This window comes from Rhipicephalus microplus, chromosome 9 (assembly GCF_043290135.1).
Source record: "Rhipicephalus microplus isolate Deutch F79 chromosome 9, USDA_Rmic, whole genome shotgun sequence".
NCBI classification, from domain to species: Eukaryota; Metazoa; Arthropoda; class Arachnida; order Ixodida; family Ixodidae; genus Rhipicephalus; species Rhipicephalus microplus.
The window spans coordinates 106,823,021-106,845,747 of NC_134708.1; the positions used below are offsets into that span (position 1 = coordinate 106,823,021).

At 45.6% G+C, this 22,727-nt stretch overlaps 1 protein-coding gene across 1 annotated transcript in view; it reads right to left on the minus strand.

Annotated features, from left to right (window-relative positions):
- The window catches only part of LOC119164659 (ATP-binding cassette sub-family C member 2), a 179,008-nt gene that overhangs the window by 148,263 nt on the left and 8,018 nt on the right, over window positions 1-22,727 (minus strand). The gene's annotated exons all lie outside the window — the stretch shown is intronic.

Consider the following 22,727-nt stretch of genomic DNA (forward strand, 5'->3'; position numbering starts at 1 on the left):
TTCTCTATAAGCGGAGAGGAGGAGGGGGCAAGGAAAGTCACCGCAGCGCCACCCATTCGCGGCTACTCGCATTGGTAGAGTCTGAAGTGGTACGTGCTCCGCAACGGATGGGACAATTTAAGTGAAGTGGTGACGTGGTTCTCACGAATAGAGCCCTGCCCAGGCCCGGTCCTGCCCAAAAGCCTGGTCGGGCAGTCTGAAGCGCTTTCCGGTGGGCCCGGGCCGGGATACGGCTTCAAATTTCGAGTCTAGGGCAGTCCCAGGCTTGATGCTACGGGCCTGGGCCAGGCTCGCGCTTGAGTCTGCGGGCCGGGCCGGACCCAGGGCCGCTTATTTAGAGGCCAAAGCTGAACCTTTGAGCCCACTTGAACGGGATGTACTGCATCTTTTAAGGAATTATATGTCATGCTGCAGTGACACGTGCTAAGATTTGGTGCAATTCGAAACTCTCTATTATGTAGTCCGTGCTAACTCAGTATGATACAATAGAGAACCTCCTGGATTCAAGGGAAAATCTACTTTTGGAAGACGTCAATACGGCCATCTTGATAAAGATCGTCGAGTTCTCGAAGCCCTTCAACGAGGCCAGCGAAAAGCTTGCGCAGGACAAAGTAGTACGCTGCCCCTTCTATTGATGTACTACGCGAAACTGAATAAGCACGTTAGTGCTGCTTCGAGACACACCAGCAGTATTCAAGCTCATTTCGAAGACGCTAGAGCTTCCTCAAATGAAACGATCTACCGAAGAGCTTCATAATGGCAACGTTCTTTTGGCAGCCTTTCCGCCATCGCGTTCTTGATGAGCAGGAGAGGAAAACTGTTCACGACGGTGTACGCCAATTGTCAATTGACGTATACTTGCGTTTACCACAGACATAAACGAGCACAGACAAGCCGGATAATTAATCCCCAGCGAAGCAAAAGTTCCTGGATGAATTTAGGGAGTGATGCGATGCTGCTAAATCAACCAGCTGACAGTGAGATGAACGGTTACCTTCGGAACAGTGACTGGTGTGAGGACATTGAGAAATTGCTTTAATGTTGGGAAGTTCATTGAAGTAAATGCCACGGGCTTTTGTTTCTTGCAAAACAAAGTACTTTGCATCCCATGTACAAGCGCAAGCAGCGAACAATATTTTAGTGCAGCTGCGTATGTAGTCCAAGACAAGGCTACCTTTTCTTCTATACTAGATCATGAAGATTTTTGCCTCTCACTGGGCTTTTCACATTCCTATTTCTGTAGTATCATTTTCGGGTGTGGTCTTTTATGTGCCTTTTGATGTTACTTCAAGCGCATTCTATGCGTTTTATTTATGAAGAATGACGAAACCTTTTATCTGGAATAGCATCATGTCTGATTTGTAGCAGCTTGGTTATACAAATACATTTTACAGGACTACTACGTTTGCGTGATGACTTTAAAATATGAAATATTTATATTTCATCTGCATTTGGTGGCTGTTCACAATATAAAACGGTAGCGTTTCTTATATTGCCGCAGCAAATATATAACCAGGAGCCTCCTCAAAAAAATTGTGTAATGATTCTTTTCAAAGTGAGTGTGGAAAAGAAAATTAGCGAAAATGGCTCGGGTTTGCTTCTATTTGCTTTTTAGCGGTAGTTGTACACCTCTCTTGAATAAATGGTTTGCTATGTTTTGTCTTTTTCCTAATGTTATTGTAATCAATTGCCATGTGCCATATAGGTGACATTTGATTTACATTCCTTGATATTACTTGCGAAAACCACCATATATTATGAGGCACGTAGTAGTGGCGACCGCATTAATATATACCATTTGGAGCTCTTTAACGTGCACCCAAAGATAAGTACACGGGTGTTCTTGCGTGAAAGAAATGAGAGATCATTACGTCACACAAGTGAAACCTACCATGCCACGCAAGTGAAGCCCACCGTGTCGCCTCAGGGCGTGATGAAAATGTTAGAGGGTGTGGTAGGTTTTAGTAATCTCGACCATGTGTCGTTTTTGAACCTCTTACGTGAGCCATTGCCGCCTGTCTGCGCTGAACTAGCGCGTTTTTACTAAAAGCTACCGGACGCCATATGCTCCGAAGTATCGGCAAGTCTCGTTGCTGACGTGATATTGCGCAAAACGTGACGTGTTGGACCAACACTGCTTGCTTTAAAACGTCTTGGCTTACCAAGGCTGGCTGCATGACGTCATGCCCCCTCTTTTTTTTTCTCCATGTTTCACCCCCATCAAAATGAGGCCGCCGTGTCCGCAGCAGTCGCACCACGTCCTAAGACTTAACAACGAAGCAGCTCAATCGCTGAGCTACCCCCGCGACCAAAGCAACGTTTCGACGCATGTAGACACCGGATTTTCCGGCCTATCACCCGCTACAAAGCGCAGACCATCATTGATAACAATCATCAACTAATAACCCTTAGTAGGCAATGGCCGGGCCTGGTAATAAACCCGCGTGCCCTGGAAAAGTTTAGCAATGAACGCCCGGGCCGTCCTCGGGCTTGGAACCACTGGCCCGGGCCAGGCTCGGACTACGTTTGGTCATGTACGTTCGGGCTTGAAACCGTGGGCCAGCGCCTGGCTCGGGCTTCATAATGCGAACCCGGGCCAGGCACGAGACGAAAAAAAATCGCGTCATATCTACGGAGTGAATGATGATGAGTGGGGTGAAGTGTCCGTCGGTCTGTGCGTGCTTCCGTCCGTCCGTGCGTCCATCCATCCGTGCGTCCGTCCATGCGTCTGTCACTCTGTCTGTCTGTCTGTCTGTCTGTCTGTCTGTCTGTCTGTCTGTCTGTCTGTCTGTCTGTCTGTCTGTCTGTCTGTCTGTCTGTCTGTCTGTCTGTCTGTCTGTCTGTCTGTGCGTCCACTAATGCATACGTCCGTCTATGTCTCCATCCATCCATCCATGCGTCTGTCTGTCCATCTGTCTTTCTGTGCGTCCATGTGTCCGTCCATCTAGCGAACACTCCAAGTACCGCCATCGCGCATCTGTTCATCATATATTCATGATATACAAGTACCGCCATCCAGCGGACATTCCAAGGACTAAACGAGAGGTAGCAACCAACTACTACTACTGCTACTGCAACTTATACTACTACTGCTGCTACTACTACTACGGGTACTACTATTACTGCTACTACTACCCTATTGAAAATCCTGGGTTAGTGGATGCTGGAATCGTTAGTGAATATGGTGGAAAGAATAGTGGATAACGTGGAAATATTATACGATATAGTGGAAACCGTAGTGGGAATAATGGCTGACGATGGCGAGAGTGAAAAAAAACTATGGCAGATAGTGGTGGTGGTGGGAAGCCAATGGTAGTGACGAAGAAAAATGACGGCTGATGACGGTTAGAGTGGTAAAAATTATGGCAGATGGTGGTTGTGGTGGTGAGTCACGGTGGTGACGGTGGAAAATGTCGGCTGATGGAGGCGAGGCAAAACGTGTTTGGTGGAAGGCTTGGTGACCAAGGTGGGTGACGGTGGCGTGATGGAAGCTTGGCGGATGATTGTGGCATGATGAAAAAGCGCATGGCAGTAAGTTAAATCACTTATTCGTAGTGTTTCATTATTTAATGCACTGAGATACATGTTTACTCTAAAAAAAAAACCAACGCTGTTCATCACGATATTTAGCACGTTAATTTTTTTTCCTGTGGTGTCAACAACGCTTTAAATTTTTTTGAAGCGTAGAATATGCAGCCGGGTATATGTTTACATTTCGCACACGTACTTACATCAGTTTGACATCCACAATGTGTTGCTTCGTTGTGATGTTTAGAAGACTATAGGTGTCAATGTGAACAGTGACAATAGATGTTTGACATCGGCGCGCAGTTATCGACAAATAAATGATCTCTGATTCGCAATGGCCTCTTTAAATGCTAGAGCAGAACACAGCGGTCACTTGATGTCGCCACGCTAGAAACGCCACTCTGGTAATTCTTGCACGCTCTATTGCTTGAGACGTACTTTTAAGTTAACAAAGTGCGTGTGAACATGCATAAACTTTCACTTTCGGCATGCGTCAAGACGAGCCCCAGCGAATTGGACTTTCACCCTTCTGTTCTACCACCATGATATCCACGAAAGGTTAGTCATACCGACCGAGCCCGTACAAGTGTTATCGGCGCTTCTGGGTTTCACAATACAAAATTTTGACGAGTAAAAATGGCAATACAGCACAGCTGTGGCATCATTTAACCTGAATGAAACCTTTTTTATTGTGTGTGGTGTCCGCACAAGAAGCGAAAAACATCGATGCGACGCACTTGCAGCACTTCCACCAAAGTTTCTCCTCGCCTCACCGACAGCCGCCGGTGGCACTCACCGGCACGTTACTGGCTCTTATGCGAGAACATAGACTCGTCTATTCATATGCTTACGGAACCAATATAATAGCATAATGTTTCTGGCGCACTGCATTCGTTTTGGTCAAGCCGTTATGTAGTTGTTATTAACGATAGAGCCACAATGGTGCACTGGCACGACTGCGCTGTGCGTTGCGCGAAAAACATCACAATCAATTGTGTGGGCGCATCTATCAAAGTAGCATAGAAGCATCATAAAGCCTGAACAGATATCGCCCTTTGGAAAGAACGAGAAACGGATATTAAACTTGGCAGTAACCACCGATAAACTCTACCTGCTGCTTGCCCCGCCGTGGTGGTCTAGGGGCTAAGGTACTCGGCTGCTGACCCACAGGTCGCGGGATCGAATCCCGGCTGCGGCGGCTGCATTTCCGATGGAGGCGGAAATGTAGTAGGCCCGTGTATTCAGACTTGGGTGCACGTTAAAGAACGCCAGGTGGTCAAAATTTTCGGAGCCCTCTGCTACGGCGTCTCTCATAATTTTATCATGGTTTCGGGACGTTAAACCCTACAAATCAAACTCTACCTGCTCCTCAGTCCACTGTGTTGTGGACTGAGGAGCAGGTAGAGTTTGATTTAGCGGTGGGATGGCCACCGCTATTGCAAAAGAGTTCTGCGGAACACCGCAAGGTGTCGAAGGAGATAAGAAAGGAAAAGAAGACAAACACCCACTTGTAGCACGAATCCACAAGGAAATTCATACGGATTTCTCAGAAAGAAAAGCCAATTAGTTTCCCAAAAATTCGTGATGGTCCGGGGTTCAAACCCTGAACCAAGGCCTTCCCGGGGTAGTCGCTCTGCCAATGAAGCTAACCAGGAAGCTAGCAATTGACAGCGTGAGGGCGAATTCATCGACAACTCGTAGCACATGAGTTCTGCGGAAACCCGTGAAGGATATATCTCAGTTGGCAGAGCATCGGCCGCATTATTTAAATGTCGCAGCTGTGGTCCCCGCCAGAGGCAAGTTACCTTTTTGTCGATTCAGCTACATCATATAACTACAAATAGCGCCCCCGATACTTTCCTTCGTTTTCTTGTCTGTTAGTTCTAATTGAGGTAGCAGTAGGGTACTGTTACGGGTTCATTTGTTTGTTTGACGCAACCTTAAAGCCAACAGAAAATAAATCCAAGCGAAGAATAGACTTCCGTGTCTGTAGTTTTCCAGCGAACGCTATAAAACCATCCAGCAGTGGTGTCATGAGTGGTCTTCCTTGGCCATGTTATTAGTTACGTCATTCTCAGCGTCGTACCCTAGCAGCGCGCCATTGGCTGCGTTGTGAGTTAGCTCGCGATCGTTTGCGGCGTCAATGTGATGAGCGTGGCAGCGCGTTTGCCGGGCGAACGGTTCTTTGAGCTATATAGCGGTTCCAGCGGTTCTTTGAGCTATATAGGGTGTGTTGTTTTTGTTGTCTACCTTTTATTATTCTTTTTCTTTTTTCACCTCCCTTATAAACTTTGACATTTTGAATAAACGTTTAGTTGAACTTAAGCGCTTGTGTTGTGTGTTCTTTGTAATAGTGGCAGCGCTTCCTAGCAAGATGGATCCTTACCAACTGGCCCGATACAATTGTTTATTGTGTTCTAATACACACCGTAGACGGCTAAATAGACAGCTTAATGAATGGCGGCCATCTTAAGTCTCATTTCAACTCTCACGTAGCCGGCAACATAGACAGCTCCGAGAAGACCGTATCGTAAACAAATTGCGATACAGGCTAATTTGATGTCTAAACAAGATGGCAGCTCAGTGATTCGCTCAGATAGATCAGATTTCGCCGGAATGGTCGTCTGCCCACAAGCAGACGCTTGTCCAGACGCTCAATGTACGTAACGTTTATTTTTTTTTAGATTTTAACACGAAATAAGCCAGAAAATACAGCTTTTACGTTTGTTTATTTTGGCTTTTTCTTTTCGATGCGAGGTACCGCATGATCGCGTAAAAGCCGGTTAGATGTGTTCCAATACTCGGGCAGCATGCATGGGCTCTGTGCTGTCTTTTAAGCACTCTGCTTAGACTGTTTACGTGCTGTTTAAGAATTTGGACACAGCTACAGATTAACACGCGAGAGCAAAATCCCGCTGCTCCGCGGACCGAATAGTGACGTGATTAGTTTAATCCGGCGCAGCAGTAGACACGTCGCATGCACACAGCCAGAGCTACGATCACGCAATCCTCGGGCATACTTTCGACTTCGGTGCTTATTCAGCGCGCTTGTTCCGCCTTTATTTTCTACGTGGAGCTATTTGAGGCAGGATGCAGCTGACACTAGTAAGATATTCGTAGTTCTTTTAATTTATTTGTTGTGACTCCACGTTCTTGAACGCGTGAGAAAGTCCCGCTTTTTTACGTGCACCTCAAACACTAAGCGGTGTCTGCGTATACATGAAACACTGATGGTGCGACCCCGTCAGTTTCCACATCGTTACGAGACGCGCGCCGAAATCGACTACTTCGCGTAGGCTGCCCGCTTTCAAGACACGGACCAATGTTGACAAATTTTACGTTGAATCCTCTCGATCGAGAGCAGACGACCGCCAAATGGAGGGACCGAAACAGCGGTGACACATTTCCATCCGTGCCGCGAGCGGAGAGGAGCGGATGAAGCGAGGGCGGCACGTTTCGATGACGCGCATGTCACGTGATACGCCGTCCGCTGCGAAAATTCTACCTCCGTTACCTCGTGTGAATCGTGCACCTTTAGCTTCGGCTGCGACGTCTGTGACCGCCAGTGGTTGGCGAGCAATCACTGTGATTAATGCATTGCGAAACATATTTAACCACTCATCACACTCTTCCATACCGTGATCATGCGAGGCACAATGCGCCGCATGTGAAGTAAACACTGTGGTAAATCCAAGCGAAACGTATGTCTAACATCATTGAGAAGCACGAACATGCAAGCGATAATTGTAAAAGGCTATAGTTAAGCGTTGGGTCGAACTCGTTCATGAACACCGGGGCTGACGGCTTGAGCTAAGGCTGTTTAATCGTTTGTACGGAGTGCTTAGGCGGTTGTTTTATTTTCATTAAAAATGACTGGTCGTAACATGAGAATCATGATATGCGTGTTATGTACGACATATGATTTAGTAGTCGTAGAGCGAGTGCTTTCGCGGGCGTTTTGGTAATATAGCATGCGTAGAAACTGGTATGGCGTGACAAGAGTGTATGACGAACATAGAAGGGTGGTAGATTGGGCTAGTTGGTACTCTGACTCTGTGATATAAGACGTTATAGCACACTACAAAGCCACAAGAAACTCACGTGAGAATTAAGGACGAGGACAAGCGCTTGCTTCTCTTGTGTGCTTCTTGTGGTTTTGCAGAGTGCTATACCGTCTTATAATGAACATAAATTACATGTCGAAACAATAAGGGCCACACCATGACGCTGTCATGGTTGTGGTCGCGTCGGTTTTATGAACGTAATACGTGTCGAAATTCACTTGCACTAACATGAGCGAATGACGAACATTAACGATCAGTCATGCATTGCGTATACCAGTACTTTCGATAGTAAATCATACATCATGACAAGAAGGCCGAATTTGCGCCAGACCCATACAATGCGGTGTATGCAGCGTTGTAGCTGAGTGCTTCGAACTATAATGACTCGCCTTTCACGCACTGAATCGGCTAGATATTTCAATGAACGATCTAGAGTGGTTACCCAAATCTTAAATGTGCATCTGTGTGCCAAATATGTTGCCGTTTGATGTTTTAATGTTTTCTAGTTTTCTTTTTCTTTTCTACCCCGGTGAAACACTTGTTCGTTTATTGCTTTTGTTCCATTATTGTTGCTGCGGTTGCTTTGTATTGTACATTTTTCTCTTTCTTTTTCTATTCCGTATATAAAGTCTTATTTCCTTTGTACGCTCTCTGTCTAAACCTGTAAAGGCCCACAGTATTGAATAAATATAATAATAAATTATTACCAATAAGCACTTGGATTGCACCAAGTTCTAATCGCCAGCAACACGGCAAAGCAGCGCCTGAGACAGCCCTAGGAGTTCTTCATAGCCCATTATCATGCAGTTAATCTGGATTTAACCGTATCACCCCTTGACATGTGTAACATGTTGAAATGTAACAAGTTTGAACTGAACAATATTGTATTATATTACTTTTCATTCTATTTCGAATGGAAACTGTTCATTCCTTAAACATTTTTATGGCGGTGAGAAAGCGACTGTTATTCGGCGTGGAGCGAGTTGTTCGGAAACGACCTATGGGCGAATCCAGTTTAGAATCTCGCTTAAGTTTGGTTGAAGGACTATACTGAACTATAATTTGGACTGGACTATAATTTGGTTGAAGGACTATACTGAACCACCTAGTGTTCCGAAGAGTCAAGGCTGCTGCCCAGCAACATGAATACCAGTCTCTGTCAACACTATAGAGTGAAATTTCAGCGCAAATAGCGTTGATATAGGTACATATTTTATTATAGGCATTTATAACTACTCTTAGGCATTTAAGCCCAACCGCCAAAATTTGGCATGTATATAAAAACACTATGAAACCCGTCTTATGTCCTAACTTAGGTTCACATATTGATAGAAACGAAAGGAACAAAATAAGTATTTGCCTAAAAATCGGTTCATACTATTAACTTATACCTTAGTATCTGTCCCTTATGTCTGTAATGCCCAACTGACATGCCGTAACAAGTTATTAAAGCGGCCACAAAAGCACGAAGACCGTGGCATGTATATTGTTACGGGAAGAAACCAGGCCCACGGTTGCAGAGTTGGTGTATTCACAGTAATCGTAGAGGTTTTTCAGGTGGAGAAAATCCTGTCGTCTTCCTCTAATAGGAGTGAACTTCCTCGTTCTCTTTACCGCAACATCACCCTCCTGGCTGGCGTAGCTCCGTCCCGGTGCACATTATGGAGCACCAGTTGAGGCGGAGATATACGGCCTGAGCCTGTTGACGTGAGGTAGCAAATACGCGTCAGCTGCATGGTGTAATCCCGTACGTCACGTCAGACAATGAGCGTAAAATCTTGTACGGACCAGAGTAGCGACGGAGGAGTTTTTCAGCCAAGCCAACACGGCGTGAGGCCGTCCAAAGGAGGGCAAGAGAACCTGGAGGAAACTGTGTGCCTCGGTGCTGGCGACCATAGCGTTGCTTTTGAGAAGCTTGCGATGTTGTGAGGCGTTGACGAGCAACCTCTCGGGCATGGGTGATTGCATCGCGGGCGTAATTGGTCGTGGAGAATTAGACACCACATTGTAGAAACGTGTCGAACGAAAAGACACGGTCACGGCCATACATAAGGTAAAATAGCGAAAATCCAGTGGTTTCGTGACGGGACGAATTGTAAGCAAAAGGTATGTATAGTAAAGCGGCGTACAAGTCATGGTGATCGTCGGAAACGTGCATGGCAATCATGTCAGTTAGAGTGCGATTCCGTCGCTCGGTGAGCCCATTCGTTTGAGGATGGTACGCGGTTGCGATCTTATGTTCGGCATCACAGGAGCGGAGCAGGTCATCGACGACCTTCGACAAAAAGTAACGGCCCCGATCCGTTAGTAACTGTCAAAGGGTGCCGTGGTGCGGGATGACATCGTGGAGTAGAATGTCTGCAACATTTGTAGCGCAGCTAGTCGGTATCACACGTGCAATGACGTATTTTGTGCCATAATCTGTCGCGACGACAATCCACTTGTTCCTTTTGGTAGAAATGAGAAATGAGCCAAGTAGATCGAGGCCCACACGAGAAAATGGCTCTCTTGGGACCTCGATTCGCTGAAGCAAACCAGCAGGAGGCAAGCAGGCGTTTTCCGCCACTGGCACAGGTCACAAAAAGCAATAGAGACTAGGCCAGAAGAAGCGGTGCCTTACGTGGTCGTAAGTCCGACTGACGCCCATTAGTCCAGCAGCAGGAGCGTCATGGAACTCTTGGAGCACGGTGAGCCGAAGGTGCTTGGGAACGACTAGTAAGAGCTCAGGACCGTAAGACTGAATGTTGCAGCGGCACAAAATGCCATCACGCAATGTGAACATCCGGAAAGAGGCGCTTTGCTTGTCGTCACTCGCTGCCTATGTGGAGAAAGCCGGATGTGGAAAGAGCGTAGATGTTCATGTCACTTTCAGTGTTGTCTGGTTGATCCACAGATTTGAGAGAAAGGCCACCAGCATCGTTGTGCATGCGTCCATATTTGTGCAGTATTGTGAAGTTATACTCTTGTAGACATAATGCCCAACGCGCAAGTCGGTTAGTTGGGTCCTTCGAAGAGGAGAGCCAACAGAGGGCGTGGTGATCCGTGACGACGCGGAAAGGACGACCGAACAAGTACGGTCGAAATTTTGCGACAGTCCAAACGAGTGCAAGGCATTCTCACTCAGTTATCGAGTAATTGCGTTCGGGCGTGGAGAGAGGCAACTCGCATAGGCGATGACAGGGTCGTGGTCCTCTTGATGCTGAGCGAGAACAGCGCCAATACCATGAGCACTCACGTCACTGAGGTCTTCAGTGGGCGCGGAAGGGTCGAAGTGCGAGAAAATCAGTGGACTGGTAAGCCGCTCAATAAGGGTACAGAATTCTCGCCCTTGATGCGGTCCCCAAAGAAAAAAAGATATCCTTTTTAAGAAGGTCAGTTCGATGACGAGTGATGTCAACAATTTTTTTCTACAAAGCGACGGAAGTATAAGCCTAAACCCATAAAACTGCGGACATCTCTCATTGATGAAGAAATAGAAAAATTTCACACGGCGCGAACTATTTCTGTGTCAGGTTGAATTCCTGCTGCATCTACGAGATGCCTGAGAACGATGTTATCGTGGCGACTGATGTGGAACTTAGAGGAATTCAGCTGAGGGCCAGCAGAGCGAAACACTAAAATGATAGTTCTGGGCCGCTGCAGGTGACTTTCGAAAGTCTCCGCAAACACGATAACGTCGTCTAGGTTACAGAGGCACGTTGACCACTTTAAGCCACACAAGAGGAAGTCCATCATGCACTCGAATGTTGCTGGCGCATTGTACAGTCCAAAAGGCGTGACTTTGAACTGGTATAAGCCATAAGCTGTTACGAAGGTGGTTTTTCCGCGGTTCATCTCATCAACGCTGATCTGCCGAAAGCCTGAACGGAGATCGATTGAAGAAAATTGGTTCGATCCGTGAAGGCAGTCAAGGGCGTCATCTATTATGGGCAGTGGGTACACATCTTTTTTGGTTATGCGGTTCGGGTGACAGCAATCGACGCAGAAGCGCCACGAGTTGTGCTTTTTCTTTACCAGAACCACTCGGGATGTCCATGGGCTACTCGATGGTTCAATGATGTGCTTGTCCACCTCTCTTTGTATGATGGTCTCTGCAGCGGATACGCGATATGGCCTCCTAAGATTGGGGCTCTTGCCACCGGTGTTGATTCGATGGATGACAGCAGACGTCAGTCCCAGAGGCCGCTAGTTCAAGTCAAAGACGTCCCGATAAGACGACAGCATGTGACGAAGAGATGTTGTGTGTTCCTCCGGAAGGTCACGGGCAATCATCTTAAAAATGTTGTCCGCAGTTGACGATTACGATGCAATCGGCGACAAAGGTGTGTGGCTATCGGAGAGAGATGCAGTGACCAACCAAGTAATATTCTATTCTTCCAGAGGAGAGAGATGCGCCATGGGATACCCTGGGGATGCACGTGCATGTATAATCCAAAATTGACGACTGGTATGCAAGCCTGATTCTCCTGTATTTGGACTACGGTGCTTGGCAGGGCCATATTTCTCGTCAGCACCACGTCAGCGAGCGGCGACACGAGATAGTCGCCGTCTGGGATGGGAGAAAAGGGCGTCAGGATCACAGCTGTCGCAACCTGTGGGGACAGACGAGCGAACTCCGCGGAACATTAACAGGATGGGGCACAAGTCGGCGTTAGCAGGGAAGGAACAATCAAGCTGTACAACTGCATCGGAGCAATCAATCTGGGCTGCGTGCTGTGCAAGAAAGTCTATGCTCAGAATGAGGTCGTGTCAACACGGTTAGAGTACAATAAATATAACTATAGCATAGCAGTTGGCGACGGTGACACGAGCTGTACAATTTCTCACCACAGATGCAGAGCTACCATCAGCGACTCGTACTGTACTCGTTGAGGCGGGTGTGAGGACCTTTCGGAGCTTTCGGCGGGGAGCAGTGCTCATAACCATAGCTGCGCCCCCGTGTCCACAAGAGATCGGACATAAACACCTTCGACTTCCAAAAGGACTTGTTTTTGGGCTAGCTGGTGTATACTGCAGAAGACTCAGGCGCAAAAAAGATATCGTGAAGCAGGAAGCGCAGAAGGCGCTGTTCTGTTTTCTCCCCTGCTCTTCCTGCTTCACGATATGTTTTTTGCGCCTCAGTCTTCTGCACCTACAACTTCCACGCCCAGTAGGTTTCCACATGATGGCAGGGTCGATAGATGGTTTGAAGGCCAGGTCGAAGTTGCAGCGTCACCTCCGAGAGCTGCGGCGCCTAGCTTCCCGGAGGGAAGTGGCCGGTTTGAGGTGGGGACGACGAGTGGTGCATGATCGGTGAACGTGCCCGACAACCTTGTGGTGACGGGGAGCGGCTATATCTTGGCTGGAAATTTTCGGTGAGGGGGCTCTGGTTCGGCGTGTAGGGCAAGAAGGGAGGACCATCCGGCAGCTGTTGGTTGTGACTTGGAGACGACTACCGGGAAGGTGGCGCAAAGCGACTGTGGTTATGACGGGCAATGTGTCCAATACGAGAGCAATCGAAGCATATTAAACGATCGTCTACGGTGCGTCACTCGGCTGAATTGCAGCGGGGCAAAAGATAGTTCTGCGTCTGGCTACGAGGTGTTTAGGGGACCCGATAAGTGTTCGTTTGCCGGACCGAGCTGAGTGATGGCATGCCCAAACTTGTGATTTCTTCCCGAACGACTGCTTAAATGAGAAAAATGGATGGCCTGTTATCCCTGAAGTCGGAACGAATAGGTGGAACTGGAGACATGGCCTTAAGCTCACGGCGGATAAGGCGCATGATGTCTTCAGTTGCCGTGGGTCGGATAGGCCGTGGTGGATCTTCACATGACGAAGTCGCGACAGTATTTGCTGGATTCCTGTTGTGTTGACCGGTTGCTCCCTCGTGATCTCCGACGACAGCGCTGCTCTGGCCGACTGGATTGGTCCTACGCCACCTCCTGCCACCGGTCCCCTACGATGACGATTGCGCAGCTCTGGCCGACTGGATTAGCCCTACGCCATCTCCTATCGCCGACAAGAGCTCTCGCAAGTAGTGCCCCGTCCTCGGGCTCCTGTGACCGTGTTTCATCTTTCCTATCTCTCTTATGTCGTCGCTCGCTGTCCTAGCGCATCTCTCTCTCTATACCTTTTATCCTATCCTCTTTATCCCTCCTCACCCCCATCCCTTGTGAGCTACTGTTGAGGTGTCGCACGCTGATGCAGACAGTTACGTGGCTCATTTTTTTCTCTGTGACCGTGTTTCATCTTTCCTATATCTCTTATGTCGTCGCTCGCTGTCCTAGCGCATCTCTCTCTCTATACCTTTTATCCTATCCTTTTTATCCCTCCTCACCCCCATCCCTTGTGAGCTACTGTTGAGGTGTCGCACGCTGATGCAGACAGTTACGTGGCTCATTTTTTTCTTCTTTTCTCTCTTATAACCACAATCTTTGGCAATCTGTCATACGCTTGAGCGACTCGGCGGCATTTTGCCTGTCCGAAACACCGACACTCTTTGATGATTTCATCCACCGTAGTACTATTCCTGCACATAACGAGGTTGAAGGTATCATTGGCAATTCCTTTTAAAATGTTCCCAATCTTGTCAGCCTCGGTTATGCTGTCGTCAGCTTTACGACAGAGAGATAGCAGATCTTGTTTGTAGACGACATATGACTCTGTTGACGTATGAGCGCGGCCCACAAGTTTTTTTTTTTGCGTCCAGCCTACGACCGGCCAGTATGCAAAAAAAGATTTCGCATTTCCTGTTTACAGGCGTCGCAGCTCGTGAGGTCAGCTCCATGTGTCTCGTACCATTAACGTGCAGTTCTTTTAAGATGGAAGAGGAGGTTCGCTATAAGGGTCGGGTCTAACCTGTAGCTTTGGCTCCCTCTCTCGTACAGTTTTAGCCACTCCTTGACGGCAGTCTTATCTGTCACCCGTGCCACAATAGGGCCCAAAGTCCCGCGGATGAGTCAGGAAGACCGCTGGCATGGCCGTTGACGTTTGGTTTACCACCGTTGCTGGCTCAGACATTGGCTGTTGGTTTTTACTTGTGGCGGCAGGCAGATGACGTCCGCTGCGAAGTTCCACCCTGGTACCCAGCACCTCCACCACATGTTACGGGAAGAAATCAGACTCACGGTTGCGGAGTTAGTGTGTTCACGGCGATCGTAGAGGTTTTCAGGGCGGAAATAAGTCCCGTCGTCTTCCTGCAATCCTAGTGAACTACCTCGTTCTCTTTACCGCAACAATATTATGTCTTTTATTACCTGTGTATAGTGATTTCCACGTTATTAACTGTTATTTACGTTCTTCATAACGTCATGTCACAGAAATTTTAGTATACATTTCCTTAATGAAACAACCAGGGGCACACAGTCATTCGAAGTTAGATGGATCCAAATTGATAGAACTGTGGTGTTGCTTCACTAAGAAATAATTGTCATTTAAAAAGAAAGGGTTCATGACCATGCTACGCGTTGAGGAATGACCGTAGCTTCTTCCCTCTTTTCAACCCCTTTATTGTGCAGCTATCAGCACTCTCGCTTGTACCAAACAAGAGAGAAAGCGCTTTGAAAGTGCGTCAAATCTCTGAAACTCCACTCTGACTTGACGGATTTTTTCTTCTTTATTTTTTGTGGCTGTCGATTTGTGATGCAATGAACTCCTTTAATGAAGTTTAACACGGCCTGTGTAATGGGTTTCTCTGCTGTGCCAAAATCTGTTCGGCATCCTCCCGCTCTCTACACAGTCTCCCCCTCTGAGCGAGCCTTCTATCACCGCAACGAGTGAGGTGCGTTCCATTCCCTCCCTCTCCGCCGCCACCGAGCGTCACTATTGCTTCGCGTGACCAGTGAACGTGAACGCCGGCACAGGGTTGAGTAAGGCAGTTTCGTTGTTTTGATCAACATTTGCGATGAAGCCCAGTTGTTACAAGATAAACATGATGAAACTGCGTGTCGACCTTTTTGCGTGTAATTCGCGCAGCTGGCGACCCAAACCGGCTGCAGCAAAATACAAAGGGCCGAATGACACATCGGTAAAAGCAATCAGGCTCTGCTGTACTTGTGCCAGACAGCCCGCACAAGCGAGATATATATATATATATATATGGGGGCTTCACAAAAGAGTCGTCATGCGACATTTGCACGCGTGCCCTTTGTAACCGACAGACTCCAAATAAAAAAACACCCGTGTACTTAAATTTACGGGCACGTTAGCCCTTTCAGCCCCAGATCCCTATAGAAGAGGACACGAACAAACGTGCTGCAGAGAGTTACACAAGTAACAAAGAAATAGAAGCGATTCTGATATACCTTCTGTACAGCTGTACACGCAATCATGATAAAGACGATGATGTAGATGACATACATTAGAGACTCTCATTAAAAGCCCTAGCGAAATGATTTAGAAACGAACACATTTCTTCAAAAAGATGCATCATCAGAATGGTATGGCTATTCAGGAAGTGTTGATGGTCGGGCAAGTTAGTGGGGGTTGATTTCGAAATGTTAACAGCGCAAAGGACGATTAGAAAAAAAAACGCCTCTTTGCCTCAGTTGTCTCGTTTTTTCTTAATAGCTCTATGCGCTGTTATCATTTTGAATTACTATTGAGAAAATTTGGAATATTCAATATGAATTCACAAAGAAACTTTGTGCGTTTCGATTCGAACCGCACTGAATCAACTAAGCATACAACCAGGAATGACGTTGTGGGAGACCGCTTGATGTAACGTAGGGAAACCTTCAGGCAAGATTCGGATATATTAGCATGGCCTTCTTTGTTTTTCTTTTAATTTATGAGATGTAAGGAGACGTTGGCGCACCAATAGGGCGCCGGCTATTTCTTATCCCTTAGAAGTGTCTAATAACAAAGTTCACACAAGGTCCAAGTATCTAAGCGAAGCAAGACCAAAGAGCATACAAAATACCATTTAACATAACAACGTATTCAACAATTGCATATATGTGTATATACAGTTATGTTCACAAATTGAAGAAAAACCACTGCATATAGTCGAATAGTAACATTATTATCAACATAACAGTCGCATATTTGTCCACATAACACTTAACAGTCCCATAAATATTCGCTGTCACGTAAAAAAAAGACAGAAAGCCCTATTTGCACTAATACCAGCCAAGAATGTCACTGTCTTTATGAAAAACTTTCAAATCTTTTATAGCACACATCAGTAAACCTCTTGTTGGCCACGGGCCCAAATCTTTCTTAAACTGAAGGGTCTGCGATCTAAAGTCATTAAGTATGGTCTAATTCGGCGTCTTTGTGTTTCGTGTTGTGGGCACTCTAGAATGAGGTGATATAGGTCTTAATTAACAAATTCACAATCGCATTCTGAGGTTTCAGCGTGGCCAATATTGTGTAAAAAATGCTTGGTGAACGCAGCGCCTAATCTTAATCGATGGTTAAGGGTTTCCACACTTTGGTCTAGGGATAACAAAATTTCAAATTCATTTAGTACATCTAAATTATATAAATCAGAGTTTTAGGAGTTTTGGTCATACAACGTATTTTTAAACATATTGTAGATTGTGTCTATAAATGGCAGCGCAATTCCTTTTTCGATATTGGAATAGAAACCAAAGCATCTTTGTGATGAGCTTGCCGTGTTGCTTCATCAGCTGATGTGTTTTCAGCCATGTTGCAGCATTCCGGTATCCAATGAAACATTTCGTGTCGCTTTCGATTTGCCTTTGTGGGCTCTTTAAGTGTCTCGTAAATCACGCTGTCATTTAATGTTTTCTTTTTTGGGCTGCGGTGTGACGTTCGTGTCGCTTGTGAATCACTAAAAACTACCCATTTTCCGACATCTCTTAAAGATTTCATAAATTTTAAAGCACTTAGGATAGCGAATACTTAAACCGTCGCATACGATGTCACGCGAGATAACTGAAATGAATCTTGTACATTCAGGTGTGGTATGCAATGAAGGCTGAAGTTGAAGGTGTTGATACACTGTACCCATCTGTATATTGTAACGGGGTCGTGACGTGGACGAAGGGAGCCGGCTGCAGGTCGAATAATAAACTGCTTGTTTGGGCCGAACTTTTTGCCACGTAAAATGATAAGTCAGATCACACCAAGGCACTTGCACTGATAGCGGTGAGCAGAACGTGAGCCGGAACGTGAGTGGCGAAAAGTCTGCATCTCACGTGCCGCTCATGCGAACGCGACGAAATAAGTTTTGAATTTTTTCGTAAAAAAACAATAGATTTTACGCTTGCGCAGCTTATACCTAATACTGTGTTCTCAACTGTCTCAATTTTTTCACTCGTAATCCTCGATTCACTTCACCCAACCACTTGCACACGTGAAATACGGGTTCGCAGCCACCTCCCCCGCGCCCTTCCCGTGCTGTAGTGCGAGACAATAAGTTGGCAACGTGTTTCCGCCAACCACATTTACAGAAATAACTAAGGACCCTCTGATTGCAACGCGTAGAGAGGCTGCGGAGCGCTAACCTATTACTTAATCATTTCCTAGTGGTCGCATGAAGCGCATCCTAGATTACTGCGCGATATGAGTGAGGCCGTAGAGATTACGAAGGTACGCTTATATGGTCTAGGCGTACATCCTATTTCTTTGTCTGAAAAAGAAAGTCTCGTTTCTTTTTTCCTGGTGTAGTATCGACACTTGTCGTGTAGACTCTTACATTGCGTATTGCTTTTTTGCTATATTCGTTGCTCTCGAATTTCACCGTTCTCTTACATTCTGCAGTGTTGTTGCGATGCCCTTCAGTTGTTATGGTGCACGAGGTAGACAATGTGTATTTTAATTTATTGTTTATTGTAAACGAATTGATTGATTGATCGATTGATCGATTGATTGATTGATTGATTGATCGATTGTGCTGACTTTTCTCTGTGCTGTCCTGCGCCATTGCCAACTTTTTTACCGCGATACGTCATAGGTGATTAATTTTTAAACTCTGAATGCTGCATAAAAGACGAAGTTCAGTCAAATTTCAAGGCTCCCTATTATCCTCACGCTGAATGGTCGGGCTGCTGTACTCGAAGCTCCCGCAAACGCCATCATTCCAGGGTTATCTCAGTTAATGTCTCTGTTTATTGCTGTGGTAGCTTGGTACGTAAGGTGCAGTGCGTTGCTATGTTAGCAGGCTAGTGATTGATTCTTCACGGAAAAACAAAATCAGCTGTCCAGCCAGTTCTAGTACAAAGTTTCTAATGTCAAAGTTAAAAACTAAAAACTGACTTCACGTTTCGGGACCAATTTGGTTCCTTCTTTAGGTGTGACTGTTCGGACGACTCTAGAGCTAGCGACTTTTTTTAGCGGTGTCCTCCTCTCCATCGTCCTTCTTTCCGCCATTCTTGTTGCTGCGGTGTTTTCTTCCCTGGTTTAGCAGAACATCGACGTATTCACCCGGCAAGATCCAAGTTGAGCGGTTAATGTTTCCAAGTATTAAGATATGTCACTCCTCACTGCTACCGCCAAACACGCACGTGTACAATCTGCAAGTCCCCAGTTGAGCAGTTAGTGTTTCTTAGAGTTGTTTGGATAGCATATTCAAACACCTGGAAACATTAGCCACTCAACCGGGACCTTGCCGAGTTATCCAGTCCGGTCTCCACTAAGAAGTGTGCAAGGGAGGCGTTCGCGTTTTTTCTGACGTTGGTTGTGTACCTCTTCATAGAGAGCTTTTCTTTCGTCTACAGTGTGTACCAAGAAGCACAAATTTCAAATGTTGCTACACTCCATGGGGTCCACATTCGCCACAATATGAACGCCAACATTGGCTGCAGATGTTACGAATGGCTGCGCTCCAAAGCAAAAGCTGCAAGAATACCTATATAATGATCTATATGTAATTTTGCAGGCGATTATCTATGTGATACTTGGAGTAAGACGGTAAGTTGGGCCAGTTGGCTAGGATCCATCGTGAACTTATTTACAGCGCAACACCAGAAAAAAAAAAACACAGGACAGGGAAGAAGCAAAACAGAAAGAAAAGACGGCGCGATGTGATACTTGGTTGACATAGTAGTGAAAGACACCGCTAGACAGAGTTCAAGATGCACCAAATAATTTCAGATAATCATATCTGAAACTATTTGGCGAATATATGACACCTAGTCTTCAAGACTTCGCGTCAGATAACAGAAAATTTTGAAGTACGTTGCGCGCGTTTGTCTCACGCTTCCTCTGGGTTTTGTTAATTTTATATGATAAGCCGCGTTTTTATAGAATTATGTCCGCAATCCCCCAAGATCTTGAAAATTAGATATATTCTCACTGCTTTCAGAACGACATTTTCTGTAGGGGCAGGTATCTTAAGGTGGTTAAATATATCATCACCAAGTGCAAGCACAATGGACAACTTTCACCTTTTTAATTTGCATAGATTTCATTGTGCCACAGTATTTACTAGGTGTCATTTTTTTGTATCTCAAAGCTGTGATGGGTTCTTCGCATGAGGAACTTGAATTCTGCAATTTGAATAACTGCCTAACTCCACTTATTAAAACGTTCACCTATATAATCTATAACAGAAAAGGCAATTTGAAGACAGCTAGCACATATAGCATTTCTCCTGATTTTAATGAAGGCGGACACAAAGGTTTGAGTTACCCGGTATATGTCTCGCCTTGAATGGAATTGTAATTCTGAGGTTAGTGTCTGTTCAGGCATGTTTCACCTTTCCGTCACAACGTTTTGTGCTTGACAGCGTTCAGGTATAGAATGCCAACTAGCTTTTATCCACACGTTGTTGGACAATCGCATGAAAGAAGTGAATCACAAAATCATACAGACCGGGAGTAGCTGCGCAGTTTTTGTAACAGCGTTATAAAGGTAAACAAGGTACAGGTATGCCGTGCACAAACAGCTAGAGATAAAATTGCAGTAGATGAGACCCCACAATGACAAAGTTTATCTAACTATGCCACATCATGCATAATGTCGAAAACGAGGGGACCGCCTACACATTGATCTTGACCATGCTTTCGTATTTTATAAGCTTCTATTCCTTCTGTTCTATAATTTATGGTTAGCCCCCTACTTACCTACCCACTACTGTGGTCGTAACATGTAACGTGTAAACGTGTAATAATTTTCTACCATGGCTTTCAATTTTTTTGCTTTGATTGTGTATCTTTATGTATGTAGCGTACATTTACCTGTACTCGCGGTTTTTTATTCTATGTTTGTTTTATTTTTCTCCAGCTTAGTATTCTCAGCGACGCTCATAATCAATTTATCATTATCGCTTTTTTTGTGACTATTTATTCGCTGCTGCCTGTAAGGCCACTCAGGTCCATTCGAAAGGTTTTGACAGCTTTTTGCCTGAGGGCACCCCCAACACTGTGTGTTGGAAAACAAAGTTCAAAGTTCAAAGTCTAGTGGTTACGATGCCCTATTTATCAGCACGTTAAAAAACCCCTGGCGGTCAAGGTGTCCGAAGCCTTCGTAATAACATAGTGGTTTTGCAACGTGACACTCGCCTATTTTTTTTTTCTACTCACAATGTGAATGCCGTTAAAAATAGATCACTCGTCAATTGGCAGTCACATTTGCCCCTCCTGCTGACGTCGTAGACGTTTAATGTCCCTGTAAAGCAATATTAGCACAACATAGACGGCTGGTATTCCATATTCCAGAAACTTGTGCGAAAAACGTGAACGGGGAGAAAAGAACAACTCGAATGGATACTAACAACTGAACTTTTTATTGAGAACACGAAGAACGTAAAAGAAGTGAAAACACAAAACCACATGCCCTGTGGGCTTTTCAAATGCAAGAAAACCCTTATATTTGCGCATCAAGATAACAAATCTCTTCTTGGTGTGATGCCACAGACTCTCACAACAGGGGCCGAACCTTTCGGTTCGTATTTAAAGCTGCACACAATGATTTCCCGATAAAAAGAGATCCCGATGAGAAGGCACTCGTCAGTCAGCATTCCCTACGAGTATGGTGTGTCGAAGCATGCCAATGAGGTTGGCGCAAAGTATGGTATTCGCGTGGCCTTTCCTGTGAGGGACAAGTTAATCCGAATAGGCGGGGCTGTCCAAATGAAGAGAATTGCACGGATGCAGTTTGAGTGAGAAGTGAAACATATGGATGGCCTATCATGTTACGGTAAAAAATTGCATACGATGTTCCTCTTTTTTTGTGACAAACACTATATCTGCCAGAAAGACTTCCGTCTCAACAAAACGTAGAACGCTCATAGATAATCTAAGATAGGACAACCTTCGAATAACTTGGCATAGCATTCTCATCGGTGTAATCCCATCTTTGATTTTCTTGGAGGCAGAGGCATTGCGTGGCACAGAGAACGTTTGACTCGTCAGTTTGTCAAAGCTTATATTATTTTAAAAGACAGAGATAGTTGTGTCGCGAAGTCCTCTGTGGCATTACACCAAGCAGAGATCTGTTATCTCTATGCGCAAAAGTAACGGCTTTCTGCTCTTCAAGCGCTTTGTGTTTTTGCTTTTCTCGTACTATTAGTGTTCTCAATAAAAATTTCAACTGGTAGTATACGCTCCTTTCGTTCACATTTTTCACGCAAGTTCCTTAATTATGTTGTGCCAGCAGTCCACGTTGTGTAATATTTGTATGCAGAAACATGAAACATGTGCGACGTCAGGAGAAGGACCGATTGGGACTATACTCATGGCGGGGTGGGTGGAGGTTGACCTGTTTTTAATGATACTGACGTTTGAAGTAGGAACAAATATTTATCAGGGTTTTCGGGTTCCAAAACCAGGATGTGATTAGCAGGGCTTCAGAAACCTTGACCACCTGGGGTTCTTTGACGTGCCCTTAAATGTAACCGCGCGGGCCTCAAGCGTTGTTGCTTTCATCTCAGAGAGAATGTGGCCATCAAGACAGGGATTCAATCCTGTGAGCTGTGTGTCAGTAGCAGAGCACCATGACTACGAGTCAAACGTGTCGGGTTGGTTTGAGGTAGAGGAACCGTAAATTATGGCGAGAGAAAGGATCGAAACTTATAGGACAACTGGGTCATGAACGCTGTGTAAGCAGCCCTCCCTTTTGCAATCACCCAAGAGATGGCCTAGTTATATAAACTTTGCTATTAGAGTGTATCATGCTCTGCAGATTTATATGTATACCTGTTCATGTGTACACCATACGTGTATTTCGTTTTTCTATATCACGCTG